Below are 16,028 nucleotides of genomic sequence, written 5' to 3'. Positions count from 1 at the left end.
AATGTAAGACCTGAAGCCGTAAAATTTTTCCTAAAAGAAAACCTAGGTGGCAAGAAATCACTAGGCAGTGATTTTTTGAATCTGACACCAAAAACAAAAACAACAAAAGCCAAAATAAACCAGTGAAATGGCATCAAACTAAAAAGCTTCTGCAGAGCAAAGGAAACCATCAATAAAATGAAAAGACAACTGACTGAATGAAGTAAATAACTGAAAATCTTATATATGATAAGGTGCTAAATTCCAAAATATATAAACAATTCATCTGGCTCAATAGCAAAAAAAAAAAAAAAAAAAAGCCAAAACTGATTAAAAAATGGGCAGAAGATCTGGATAGACATTTTTCCAAACAAGTATATGAAAAGATGCTCTACATCATTAATCATCAGGGAAATGCAAATCAAAACCATAATGAGATATCCCTTCATACCTGTTAGAATGACTATTATCAAAAAGACAAGAAATAACAAGTGTTAGCAAAGAAGTGGAGAAAAGGGAACCCTTGTGTACTCTTGGTGGGAATGTAAATTGGTGCCACCAATATGGAAAACAGTATGGAGGTTTCTAAAAAAAAATGTAAAAATAGAACTACCATATGATCCAGCTATCCCACTTCTGAGTATCTGAAGAAAACAAAAGCACTAATTCAAAAAGATATATGTGCACTCATATTCATTGCAGCATTATTTACAATAGCCAAGATATAGAAACAATCTAAGTGTCCATCGATGGATGAATGGATATATCTAGATATATTTCTATAGAATGGATTATTATTATACCATGAAAAAGAATGAAGTTTTGTTTCACTCACAACAACATAGATGGACCTCAAGGGCTAAATGAGATAAGTCAGAGAAAGACAAACACCATATGATCTGCTTTACATGTGGAATTTAAAAACCAACAAAGAATAAAATCCCCTCAAAGCCTAAGTTCATAGATACAGAGAAAAGAGTGGTGGTTGTATGATGTAGGTGGTAGGAGAAATGGGTGAACTTTAAAAGAAAAAACTCAACAAAAATTAAAACAAATTTCCAAAAAACTTGTATAGCCATATAAAATACTCCTTTATAATGATCCTATGGAAAAAACCATAAAATAATTATTCTTGGTATATGTTCACATACTACTCAGTTTCCATATCTCTAATACCAAGTCAGTGTTATTTTTCTGAAGAATGCATTTATTTAATAAAGTAATTTTCAATCTAAGAATTGCCTGAGATCTTCTCTAAAGTTGTATTTTATGGTTAATAACATTTGAAATTGTTGGTATTTTTGATTTCCTTTTTTATTTAAACACAGTTTTTAATTAAGGAACTACTTCCTCTATAGCTGCTAAAGTATACCTAGTAAACTCAGAGAAAATTCTATTAAATGAAGTTTATAATGTGTTACTTTTGTATTGGTATATATATAAGTATTTTAGTCTTCAGTGTACCTTCATTTGAGAAATATTTTCAAGATAAAATTTGTCCAAGTCTCTAATTATGCTTATTTTTAACATTTACCAAATTTAGATGCTATAAAACTAGAGGACTTCTTTATTGTATTCAATTCAGGTAATCAATATACATTTATGTAATTTCGAATAGGATTTTCATCAAAAGATTATTCCTACAAGCTGAAATACTAAAAATATAGAACTTCAGGGGAGAATTAATTTGTTGAATAATTTGATTTAAAATTTCCAACTGATTTTGGACAAAATGTAACCAAAATTTAAAGGACTCATTCACACACACACACACACACACAAATGCAACACAATTATAGGGCACTAGGGTGTTTTACGAAATAATACTTCAAAGGTTTCAACTTTCTAAAACTGTTACAGGCAGCAAGAAGAAATATCTGTTACCATGCAGAAATATTTCTAAAATTCAATACCAACTCCATCACAAATTTTAGACGGTTTTCTCTTGGTGTGCATTGTGTGTGTGTGTGTGTGTGTGTGTGTGTGTGTGTGTCTCCACACTTTGACAGCTGCACTTCTATTTCAATTTGAAGGGTAGCATAGGGTTTTGGATACATTAATGAAATGTATGACCACTGCAACTCATTCCAAGAACATTTATGATGTGCAGGCTTTCTTAATTGAGCAAGAACATTGTTTATATCATGATACTCAACATTGACCTCTATCAAAATTTGTGTTCATGTTGTCACTACAGAACAAGTAATTTTTCTTAATATTTAACATTTAAACCCGTTTATCACAACATTTACAATGATAGATGTTTCATCTTTGACAACATAAGCTTTCAAGATCTTTACTTTGATTCTATAAGTTGAATGAAAAAATAGAACCGTTAATGGAATTAACTGATTTTCTGGCTTCACGCATCCAATGTGACTGATCTAACAGTGGCATCATTTTACTCTTTATAAAGTTCTTCTCTAAAGAAATTAACACAGGAAAATTTATAATCCATGCTCCATCTCTTCTAAAATCGCATTTATTTCTGCCATTTCAGTAGTCTTCATTTAGTAGATGAAGGAATACAAAGATGAGAGCACAGCCATACAGTTGGAGAGACATGTGGAGCCTTCTGCAAAATTATTCCTTAAAAAAGGCAAACAATCCAGGTGACAAAATACAACCCTTGCTCCACTCTTCAAGCCATGGTGCCCTATGGGGTTGCATCATCCTGGAAAAGTGGGCGAATTCTAAAATTAGTATGAATCACTGACTGCTTTCAAACCATGTGTCCACAGAGAGGCTGCTGTCTAGATGGGGTATTATGGTAATTCATATAAAGGTTTCTTGTGGACGAGGTGTTTTCCCGAATACAACAGTAACGAAAAAAAATTTTTTTGAAAGCTCAGAAGAAGAAATGGCATTCCCCAAATCATTGCCATCTAGTTCCCAACACCTTACATTATCAGAAACCTTTAATTTAAATTTGATTTGGCTAGAGAGACCATTCTAGAGCTTCAACCTCTTAAAGTTCAACCATAGATGGTCAACATGAAGCATTTTAAGGAATGGTGCATTCCTTAAGGAATGGTGCATTTTGGAGATTTTCTTCAGTCTCTTAATGAAATGTGCTTCCATGTGACAAGCTGTCGAGGAATGCTGTAGCAGCAACTTTTCCTGTAATTTTATGGTATGCCAAAGAGACACTGGCTTGGTGAAATGTATGCTCTTTTTCCAAATATAACTCAGGTGTTGTTGCTTGTGTTAATTATGAACCCTGTAAAGTTGTGGGGAATTACCATTTCAGTGAAGAAATATGAAATCATTATCAGCTACAAAACATTCCAATTAGGTCGTTTCTAGAACTACACTGTTCCCCAAAGTCTCTTGTAACTCAGCATTTGACATAAGCTGTATCCCTCAGATGGCAGGCATGCTTGAAATTTTGGGAAGGTGGAGGCAGAGGAGTCCCTCTCTTTTGTTTTTGGGACAAACTATCACTTGTTTTTAGTTCAGAGAGAGACTGAGCACAGCTAAAGATAAGTCATTAATATGAATTCCGCTCTCAAAAGATTCCCTTTTATGATAAAACAGCTTTTATCTATAGAAGTCCAAAGATGGCAAACATACATACAGGCTTCTCCAAAATGGTGTGAACAGCTTGACAGAATTGTATATCATTAACCTGATAACAGCAGTATCGTGTCAAATCAACAATAATGTAGCATCCTTACACAAAACTTGCAAGATTAGGGCATGAGAGCTTTCATTTTCTTCATGTTATTTTATTCCCTTTTGCTCATGCAAGATAAAAAAATTATTGAGTTATTCATCGCTCCTTTATTTGTGGTACAGTCATCTTCATTCTGCAAAATAATAATAAACCCCTTATGAATTGAAGTGGGATATGAGAGCTCACCAGATGTAGCTGTATCTCTCACATGAAAATAAACCGAATGTTTTCCCTAATCAATCAGAATGAGTAACGTTGATGGGCTTGGCACTGACTCAATCAGGGCCTCCGGTGTCAGCTACCCCGCATGATTTCATTTTGCCAGCCAGACTAAAAAGTGCTTTCCCTCCTTCACACGGGACAACTTTATTTTCGCATGTTCACTTTAACAAAGCTCAAAAGGAATTCTAAAAGCTTTGCCTGTCTCATAAAATGCTTACCATATATCTCTACAGGATGGTGGCTGTACTACTGTGTTTCATAATAAGAAATAAAGTGGCCAAGTAAACTCTACTGAGGAGCATAAACAATCATATTGGTGGGAAGTTGTTTATTGTCAGTCATGCTCCAAGGTTGCATTTTTCAGCAATTTTGTTTAAAACTTCATTTAAACAACTGCCTGCAATAGAAAATCCTGGACAACTGTAGGGCTATCTTTGTTTCAGTCAGTTTTGAAATTATGACTGAGTTAGTGACACCCCTTAACTTTCTATTTTTAGTGGGGTTTCACATGCTTGGTGAAGCATTTTTGAGTTTCAGTGTATATTTCCATAATGATTACCATAATGATCTAGTATAGGCATATTTTTTATTTTTTTAATTTTTTTATTAAAAAATTTTAAAAATTTTAATGTTTGTTTATTTTTGAGAGAAAGAGACATAGAGTACAAGTGGGGAAGGGGCAGAGAGAGAGAGGGAGAGTCAGAATCTGAAGCAGGTTCCAGGCTCTGAGCGGTCAGCACAGAGCCCAACACGGGGCTCAAACTCACAAACTGTGAGATCATGACCTGAGCCGAAGTCGGACGCTTAACCAACTGAGCCACCCAGGCACCCCATAAGCATATTTTTTAAAGGTGTTGGTCTTTTTTTTTTAAACCAGTTCTCTTGTTTATTTCAGTTAACACAATAAGACTTCTAGGGAATTAGAGGCAACTAGAAAGCAGATAATGTGCTAAGACTTTTATTTGTGTGTTTGTCTTTATAAGCATATAAATATACTGCAACTTGAAATGATTTACATATATTAGATTATTTATTCCTCACAACAATTCCATTTTACAGGTAAGGAAACTGAGGTATGGAGATTTCACTTCTTCAATAATGGTCACACTGCTTAGAAATGGTGGAGACAGATTCCATCCTCAGCCAAATCTGATTCCAGAAGTCATATACTTGACTTTTACCCTACACTGTTTCGGTGGAATCAGGTTTTTTGTTTGTTTTGTTTTTTATCTTTTTGAAATATTTCTTTCTACCTTTTCTGAAGGTTCTTTTGTCTCAATGATTCCTAAAGCTAAGCTGACATTGTTAATTCTGGATTTGAGTGGTATTGGGCAGTAGGTGATGGAGAGAGCTACAGACATGAAAATTTCCAGTAATTGCCTTCCTGGAATACTCACAGTGAAGAGAAAGGAGGTCAGGCACATTTCTTCTTCTTGAATACTGCCATTAAGTCCTACTTTGGCATTTCTACACTGACCCACAAATAAACTGTGGTTTTCATCATTGTTATCTAGTACATAGCCATGGTAGTTATTGCTGAAAAGAGAAGCACTCAGTCTGTGATGACAATTTAGTGATGGAGATATCGCTGGTGGGCATAGGGTCTTCTTAGATTGTAATGCAGAACGTGGCCTTGTAAAAAACTATACATCCTAGAAGGTGGTGAGCCATTGCCACCTGGTGGTTAAAGCGATTTAACCTTCTATATGGTAGATACCTCAGCAATGACATGGTCAGTTAGTTCACATGATTTTATTGACTTTTGGCAATGAAGATGATTAGTGACATATGCTTTGAAATAAGTTCATATCCAGAATTCATTTCCATCTCCCCCAAATTTTTATATTTCCTCTATTCAACTCTTTCTTCCTTCTCTTCTATTTCAACTCTTCCTCCGCTACTTTCATAGAATTAGACAACTATCTTCCGAAAACTCTTGATTCAGGATTTTGCCCGATGTTCTTCATTCTGAGACAGGCTTTATTTTCTCATATATTAAGAATATATCTTGATTGCTCTGAAGATATAGCTATACATCTTCAAGGCTATTGTTCAAAGATTTGTGGTTTCTGAAAAGCTTTGAAATCTGATATAAGTGATGAATATATATATATATACACGTATATATGTAAATATATAAATATGTGGTATATATGTAAATATATATGTGGTATACGTATATGATACACATGTCAATAGATGTGTGATATTTATATATAAATGAATGATATATATATATATATATATGAATGAAATACAACCAGTTGTTATTGTTATGATATGTTTGAAGCCAGATGTATGATTCAGAGTCCAGAAATAAGAAGTAGCTATATGTGTAGCCAGTAAGTACTGGCTTATGACATTAAATAGGATAAAACAGGAGATGAGTACCAAGAGAAAAATATATTCAACAGGCATCTATCAATTGTAGTCCTTCCGATTTCATTTAATATCAAGGCTATAGTATGTAGAAAAGAGATCGTGGTGCTTAAAAGAAGGAAATACTTAACTTACAAATGCAATAATAGGCACAAAGTGAATATCTGTATTACTTCTCAAAGCTTTTGCCCCAAGGCAACAATAGAGCAGGCTGAACCCCACAAATATAATCAGCAATCCATGTCGTTCTTTCCTTGGCAATTTTCTGTGTCCATAGTTGTAGAAACATCATGGAAAATCTTGTGTGTCAGATGAAAGCTTTTCTTTTCAGTTATGGCAATAACTTTGTCTATTCCCCACTCTGTGTGTGTGTGTGTGTGTGTGTGTGTGTGTGTGTGACAAAATGCCACCTTAGGAAAGGCTTAGTAGTTTTTATCCTACACAGTGTAGGGTGTCTGATATTAAACCCCTGTTCCTCTGCCTTTTCCTTCTAGCAGTAATAGAAGTGTTTTGGGGAAGGATTTAAAATAAATAAATTCCTATTTTCCAAAGCCATATTAAAATAGACTACGTGATCCATGTTATTAGACAACCACAGAAATAAGGTTTGTGCCATTGAGCTAAGTAGGTAATATTTTGAGAACCATTTTAGAGACCCTGCTTCTCTCCTAATCTTGAGCTCCAGTTTCTACCTATATATACAGATATTTTCTAGCTGTATAATCATGCATAAAAATATAATAAAAGGGGTTAAGCACCCCTCTTCCTTTTTGTCAGCACCACATCTCATTGTACATTTTATTTCTACAGGATCTCATAAAGACAGCTATGCATCAGCAGGAAAATATACTTCCTAACATTCAAAGTCAATGATGCAGATAATAGGGAACCAGCATCCTCAGTGTGGGATACATACTGTCCTCAGTCCCTGGCCCAGATGTTGGTAACAACCAATAAACTATATTATACACATATATAAAAAAAGCAGCTTGAAGGAATGGCCTGCTTAGCTAGATTTATTAGGAGAGATCTTTAATATGCCATATGGCAGCTTGGCTCTTCCAAGCGGGGCAGCCCTGTGAAGGAACGGATTGAAGCGTGATGACCATCCCCGGCACCAGTGTTGATGCCTCCCCAGGGAAGCAAGTGCTCGCTGCAGGATTGCTCCCCAGTGTCATGCATGTCATGTACCCTAGTAGTCCATTAGGCCTCAATATGTTTTCCATCAGAGCTGGGATCTCCATTACCCCTACTGTTTAGAGCAATCTCTAGACATCTTTGGGATGGGGGATGTGAGAAGGGGCAGGGCTGAGATCCATCATGCTATATAACATAGCTTTTGCCTTTTATCAAGACACTTTGTATAGGATAATGCAAACCAAGGAGTTTGTGATCGTTTTAAAGGCTATCATTCAAGGAAACGGAAAAGTGGCATATTGTATGTTGTTTGGAATGCCATAAAGCACAAAACAGATTTTTCTTCTACTTGAAGGTAGCTGTGCGAGAACTGTGTGAGAACTGTGTTTTCTTTATTAAACATCACACTTTCCACACATAAAGGCCTTTATTCAGTGATTTGCATCAACATTTGTAGTTTCTTTTCATTAACGTGTAAGATAATTTTATCAATTTCTAGAGATGATAGGGAACAGTCACTATGATATATGTATATTAACTGTATCTTTGCAAATTAAGGGTGCAAATGCATTTTCCAGGCAAACGACAGGTCAACTTTTATGGCCTAAAGACCATTTTTATTATTTAATTTTTAATCAAGGTTTTGCTGTGTCTAGGAACTGACTCTATGAAAAAAGAATGCCAAAATATGTTTTGTAAATGCAAACTCCATGAATAGAGAAGTATCTAATATCAAGCCTTGAAAAGGACATACATCCTTTATATACTTCTCCAAAATGAAAACTCTGAGCCTAATCATGAGGAAATACCAAGCGAACACAGTTTGAGGAATATTCTAAAAAATAGCCAGCCTGTAATCTTCAAAAGTGCCAGGTTATGAAAATCAAAGAAAGACTAAAAAAGTTCTAGAGTGAAGGAGACAAAAGAAGCATGAAAACTAAGACATGGTTCTGAGCTGAATCCTTTGGTTATGAAGGACATTGTTGGAGTAATTGATAAAATCTGAATGGGGTCTGTGGAATAGATTAAAACATTGCAAAATTTCTGATGTTGACGGTTGTATTGCAGTTATGTGGGAAATATCCTTTTTTTGTAGGATATGTAAAATAAAATATTCAGAAGTGACAAAACATCATGCAAAATTTTACTCGGATGATTCTGTAAAAAAGAAGTTTTTTTTTTTATAATATTCTCCAAGTTTTCTCTGTATTGAAACTATTTAAAAATAACAAACTTAAGCTAACTTTTGGGTCTAATTTTTCTTCCTTTCTCTCTTTCTTTCTCTTTCTTCCGCTTTCTTTCTTTCTTTCTTTCTTTCTTTCGGCCCCACAGGGATGAAAGCACTTATTAATTAAATCAGTAAAAGCAACTGAGTCTGGTTAATTACATTAAAGAGATAGCTAATTACTTATCATTATTTCTGGGATGTATCAGTGCTATAAGATTTAAACAATTATGAAATAATTGTATGGGTAAAATGGCATTTAATATTTTAATTTGTTGCCAAATCATCTGATTAATTTCTAGATAATAAACTGAGTAAATGCCACAGAAACATTCACGAACAGAATTATGCCATTAAAATACAGTGCATGTTCTTCAGTTCAGTGCAAAGTTTCTCATTAACTTTTTGAAGTACAATTTTCTCTTTGTAGCAAGGCCAATTTCACCTATAAATACGGCGTCTTTGACAGAAAACTTGTAGTACTGTAGGCAGTGTCTTGTTTAGCCTTTGAGCATTAACTGATATTTGAGGAGTGATATTTGCAGAAGAGCTGCTATGGTTTCAAGTTGACAAGCCATTAACTCTTCTCTCCCTAAAGCAACTACTAAACAATTCACTTGGAAATTTTACAATTAGGTTTTCCACTTAGCTGTTTACTGCTTATTACTTTATTCTTCCTCTAGACCCTTTGAATTCTTTAAATATCTGTAATATATCTGTGTTATTTTTTTTAACTGCCAATTTTTAAAATTGATGGGTGATTAATTATGGAAGAGTAAACCCAACATGGGCATATATTCAGTTTGAATTGTGTTCATGTCTATAGTTAACAGTAGTTTATCTTAATGTGGCAGGACTTGTTTGGACTTTTGAGCAAATGCATGCTGAGTGAAAGAAACTGTTGTTTGTTGAATAGCTGATAGTATGATTGGGTATAGACTTTTTGCAGTAATCAGTAAAAGAAAATTATGACTATGCTTAGCCAGGGAATTGGTAAAAATCTTAAAAATCCATCAAGCTCAATATCTTTAGTCCTCTGAAATAAAGACCCTAAGACTTTTAGAAGCTGTAGGATTGGTCCACGGACTCTCAGGTATTATCAGTCTTCCACAGTACCACAAGAACCAGATATAGACAAAGGGTCATTATAAATGTCACATAAGAATAAACCCTAATGGAGTTTCTACAAAGAGTCTTTTCTTTAAGACCTCTGCATTGTTTTCTTTATACGATTTTATCCTGGTGGGCCATGTGAGCCAAGAAACCATGATAGAAAATTAACTTGTAGTCATAAATTATCAGTTTTAAGCTTACTGGACCTTGTTTTTCTATGAAGCTCATGGAAAAGTGGTTAACAACTGGGCACTCTCCTTGCACAGACAGGGCCATTCCATGCCTAAATATTTTGTCACATTCTTTCTCTGCTCTCAGAAGAATATCTTCAGAGGTTGAGCAATTTTCCTTAAGACAATCAGAGTACATGCTCAACCTTATTTTATCTAGGCTTTCTGTTCTGAACAGACTGGAAATGGTGTGTGCTTGGGCATTAGAAGAAGGGCAATGCTGTTCCTACGGTGATGTTTCTATAGGTCACCACTGACTGGGGCCTCTTATGGCATCTGTTACAGAATTCCAGCTGTGATAGGGAAGTCCTTGCTGAAGGGTCCCATTTAGACCACGGCAACTGGGCCACAAGCAACTAGCCTTTCACATCTGTGGGAAGCTTTTTATACCTCAGAGGCCCACACAGACTAAACTTGAGTCTAGAGGAGGTTGGAGGAACTTTCTTCACCTCTCTGGTCTGACGGACTTCTTATCCTCCTTGAGTAGAATAGGGAAAAATTAAGTTGATGATAAAAAATTTAGAAGCCATAGGAGAATTCTGTACATTATAAGCTCATACCCACTGTTTTTTCAAAGAAAGGGTAAAAATAATTTTTAAAATTTATTTTCTTTGTTTTATATTTTGATGATGGAAATATTTTAAATATTTTGCATTTTCCTGCTAGGTATTTTGGCAACTATAGGACAGGAATGTGGGACGAATTTAGTTTTTGTAGTTCTGGGGGATAAGGTCAGGAAGAAAGGAATTGTCTGAAGTCTAACTTTCCCCCTTTTAGTTATGACTGGAGCATTCTGGCATTGCAAGTATTTCGGTATTGGCTTTACATTCACACATATTTTTAGTAAAAAATATTGACACACTATTAAAAAATGATCGTCTTATTTTTAACCAAATTATTTCATATTTCAGCAGATTCAGTGAACATAATGCATTTGAATTCCAAAAGAGTTTTGATAGAAATTTTGGAGCTAAAATGGATGCTGTTTTAAGAATATATTCAAAGAAAAGAATCTCCTCAGAAAATTGTAGTAGCAATAAAATTTTTCAAACTTTTGGGGCGCGTGGGCAGTTCAGTCGGTTAAGCATCCAACTTCAGCTCAGGTCACGATTTCACAGTTTGTGAGTTTGAGCCCCACCTCATGCTCTGTGTGGACATCTTGGAGTCTGGAGACTACTTCAGATTCTGTTTCTCCCTTTCTCTCTGTCTCTCGCTCATGCTCTGTCTCTCAAAAATAAATAAATGTTTAAAAAAAAATTTAAAAATTTTCAAGCTTTTCAGCTCACAATGTTTACTCTAAGATTTGGTGATCTTCATTGGGAAGTAGGGTATAAATATGAAATATCAACTTGGATATATTTAATAGAAATAAGAAATTTCTTTTCATGTAACTGCAACATCTGGTTAAAAATATTAAGAAGTGAAATAGTAATATCACTGATTTTTAAAAATTCAACCAGTTTTTAAGAATATGGAGCAGCTTAAGTTTAAACCAAATTATTAAAGTGGATCTAAAATGTTAAAAATTAAATATTTGCCCATTTCTTCACTGGGTTGTTTGTTTTTTGGGTGTTGAGTTTGATAAGTTCTTTATAGATTTTGGATATTAACCCTTTGTCTGATATGTCATATGACTTCACTCATATGAAGACTTTAAGATACAAAACAGATGAACATAAGGGAAGGGAAGCAAAAAATGATATAAAAACAGGGAGGGGGACAAAACCTAAGAGACTCTTAAATATAGAGAACAGAGGGTTGCTGGAGGAGTCATGGGAGGGGGGATGGGCTAAATGAGTAAAGGGCATTAAGGAATCTACTCCTGGTATTATTGTTGCACTATATGCTAACTAACTTGGATGTAAATTAAAAACATAATTAATAAAAAATTAAATACTCCTTCCAAGGAGGAAGCAAATCATCTAAATGTTCTCCAAAGCTTAAAAAATTCTCATAATTACTAATTTTTTACTTTATTTTTATAGCTATGAGATAGCTTCTGTTACTGTACTTAATGTTTAGAAATAAGTATCCAGTAGTATAAAATACTTAGCTAGTACAATATCTTTTGAGTCAAGTATACTTAATTTTTTTTCTTTATGTGTGTAAGCATGTCCCAATTCCTTAATTATATTCAAATGGAATTTTGAATCTATTATTCTGTAGAAACAATGATTTAAACAGTGATTTGGATCCTGGCGAATCTAATTTTACCCTTGTGTTTGGCTGAAAGGTAGTGTGCCTTAGTCTGTCTGGGCTGCTACAACAAAATAATATTGAATGGGAGGCTTATAACAACAGAAATTTATTTCGCATAGTTCTGGAGGCTGGGATGTCCAGGACCAACATGCCAGCCAATTCTGTGTCTGGGGAGTACCCATTTCCAGTCTCATAGTGGGCCATTTTTTCACTGTGTCCTCCTACAATAGAAGAGGCAAGGGAGTTCTCTGGGGTCTCTTATAAGGGCGCTAATCCCATTCATGAGGACTGTGCCCTCATGCCCTAATCATCTCTCAAAGGCCTCACTTCCAAATAGCATCAAATTGGGATTTGGTTTCAACATATGAATTTTGGAGGACACATTCAGTCCATCGCATAATGCTACTGCTTTTCTAGACATTATATATCATCTATAGCAAGATTTATTGAAGTTCCATCTTAGAGATATTGGAGAAACATCTTGACTCACACTTAGAGCTTTTCTTATTTGACTGTTTCCTTTCCCCTTATACTTGCCTATACTCTTTACTACTTCCCCAGTTCCTGGGGATGGTCAGATGTTCTAACAAAAGCAGATTTTGAACACCACAACTCTAGAACTAGTAGAGATGGGGCTAAGGTCTCTCACTGCTAAAGGATGGAGTAGAGTCTTTTGGAGGTTGAGCAGAGGATACGGGTTCAAGAAATGGAAGAATGGCAGGAGCTTCTATCTCCTTTGGGAGACTTGTCATTCAAGGAATCATCCTTTGGCCAACAGCATCAGTATCATCGGGGATCTTGTCAGGAAAGCAGAATCTTGGACCCCATTCTGGATGTACAAAATTAGGATCTGAATTTTAATTTAAGAACAACTTAATTTGAGAATCATTGGTTGGGGGAAGTGTAATATTTTTTTATTAGGGAGGACATGGTGTTCTCTCACTGCGCCTTTATCACCCCAGCATACTTATATGTCTTACAAAAGATTTTGTCATTGTTTTGGGAAGCTGACCTAGATGCTCTATATTTTCACAGAACCACTGGGGCTTTTATCATAATTTCTTTTGACTCATTTTTTTTTTTTCTAACCAACACCCTGTGTCTCTGTCCTTTGGACTTGGCCTTTCTTTCTATATTAACTCTTAGCTCCTCTTAAAGATCTTGATGTATTCTTTCTTTACCTGTTCTTTGGATTGACATTCCCATTTATTCTTTCCTACCCCAATTTTGTTTCTCAGATTCCAGAAATCCCCCAATAGCTTCCATGCTTATCAGGCTTGCTGTGCCTTTCAAAGAAAGATTCAGATTATGTCAGGTATCCTTTTGAGGTCCAAAAGCAGGACATATATCTTCTTAAGATTAGAATTTTTAGGGAGGGAGAAGAAAGAGGAGTAATGTTCATATTGGTGATTAGGAAGTATCTTAGTCTCTTTGGGCTAAAGTACCACTATACTGGGTGGAATATCAACAACAGAAATTTATTTCTCACAGTCCTGGGGGTTGGAAGTCTGAGATTAGGTGCCAGCTTAGTCAGGTTCTCATGAGGGCCCTCTTCCCAGTTGCACATTGCCTGCTTCTCATGATGTCCTCACATGATAGAGACCAAAGAGTGGAAGCAAACATTCTTGTGACAGTTAAGGGCACTAATCCCATTCATGAGGGCTCTACCCATATGACCTCATCTAATCCTAATTATCTCCCAAAGGCCCCAGCTCCCAATACCATTGCATTGTGGGGGTAGTGTTTCAATATAGTAATTTGGGGGTTTTAAAAACTTACAGTCCATAACAGGAAGTAATAGAGGGACTCCATACATTCAGTGTATGTTACAGATAAAGGGGGATGCTGGGATTGGGGTGTCTGGTTGGCTCAGTCAATTAAGCGTCTGACTTTTGATTTTGGTTCAGATCATGATCTCATGGTTCATGAGTTCGAGCCTTGTGTCATGCTCTGTGCCAACAGTGCGAAGCCTGCTTGGGATCCTCTCTCTTCCTCTCTCTCTGCCCCTCCCCCTCTCAAAAACAAACAGACAAACAAACTTAAGAAAGGGGACACTGAGACTCCAGACAGGTTGAATGACTTGATAAGTATTTCAATGTTAATGAGAAAGCTGAACATAGTGCTCAGGTTATTGGTTCTCCTCTATCACCATGGTAACCACTAGTTTGAGTCTGGTTTGTGTTGTATACTTAAATTAATAAAAACATAAGAAAAGTATCTTTCATGTACGTAGTACTGTATTGGGCATTATGTATGTATACCATCTATCTATTACTATAAATATTTTTTCCCAATTTTCACAACAACCCATTCAAGTTGGCATCATTTTCTTTCTTTTCTTTTCTTTTCTTCCTTTCCAGTGTAATTAATGTTCAGTGTTATATTAGTTTCAGGTGTACAATACAGTGATTTGACAATTCTATACATTATTTAGTGCCCATTGTGGTAAGTGTAAATATTTTACTTTTTTTTTTTTTTAAAGAAAACTAAAGTTCAGGAAAGGGGAATCATTCACCTAATATCACATGCTAAGTTATTCACAGAATCAGAATTAGAACACTTGTCCAACTTTAATCATCTGGAATTTTTACTATTCCCTTAGGTTTATCTCTGATCATTGGTAATTACTACTTTACTACCTGAGTCATTCATTGAAAAAGTAAAATATATATATATATATTATATATATAATATAATAATATTAATATATTAATATATTATATATAATATAATATTATATATTATATATTATATATATAATTGTATATATAATATATAATATTAATATATAATAATAATATAATAATAATATTAATATATTAATATATTATATATAATATAATATTATATATTATATATTATATATAATATATATAATTGTATATATATAATATAATATTAATATATAATAATAATATAATTATATATAATATAATAAGTTGTGTGATTCTGGCAAGTATCTGTGCCTCGGTTTCCTTAACTATAAAATGAGACTGATAGCCAAAACACTCATCTAGAGTTGCTGTGAAGATTATTTTAAGGCACCTAGACGTATGTCTGGTGCGTGTGAATTGACAAATAAGTGTTACTTCTAGTTGCCATTATCATTGAAAATATATCATAATTCTCTAAGCATAACTGGGAAGTAAAGATATTTAATGTTTGTTAATTATTGGAATGAGTTTGAAATGCTTCCAAGATCCTTTCCCACAGGTAGCTGGTATAAACATTGGTTATAAAGTTATGCGTCGATGATGTGAGTATCTAGAAATTTTGCAATTTTATTTTGATAAACGAGGTTTAAAAAATACAAAACACTTAATTTTTGTGTATGCGGTGTGTCTTAGGTCAACTGTGTTTATCCTAGCTTTTAATAGGTTTCAAAACCAATAGGGTTACTTTTCAAATGATACATTAGCTTAATTTTCATCTTAAGAGGAGGCATGTCTCATGAAGTGGTTGAACATGAGAAAATGCACAGGACATGAGCATCTGAACTCCTGACTTCCCAGATGGAAATTTATAACCTGAAATGGAAAGTTACATAAAGGATGCAAGAATTAGGGTTCTTAAAAGGGTTCATGAAGAAGCCAAAATTCCATATTTCTGAGAGGCAAGTACAGATATTCTGAAATAAATCCCACATGGAAACATATATTACAAATTTTTTGCTTATAATCAATACTACAATCAGAGATTACTTCATTATTTTAAATCATGCTTGCTCAATGAGCTCATAGACATTCACGGTTATTTATCTGTACTCAGTACCCAAGAAACTTCACTTGATATGAATGATGTCACACAATAAAATGACTTGATTGCATATTTAAAATTATATCCTTCAGAAAGGATATTCAAAAAAGAG

The sequence above is a fragment of the Lynx rufus genome, unplaced genomic scaffold (genome assembly GCF_022079265.1).
Source record: "Lynx rufus isolate CCGP_SWC_20201006 ecotype Redwood Valley unplaced genomic scaffold, mLynRuf1.p SCAF_1, whole genome shotgun sequence".
Classification (NCBI taxonomy): Eukaryota; Metazoa; Chordata; class Mammalia; order Carnivora; family Felidae; genus Lynx; species Lynx rufus.
Note: the sequence above shows the minus strand (reverse complement) of the source record.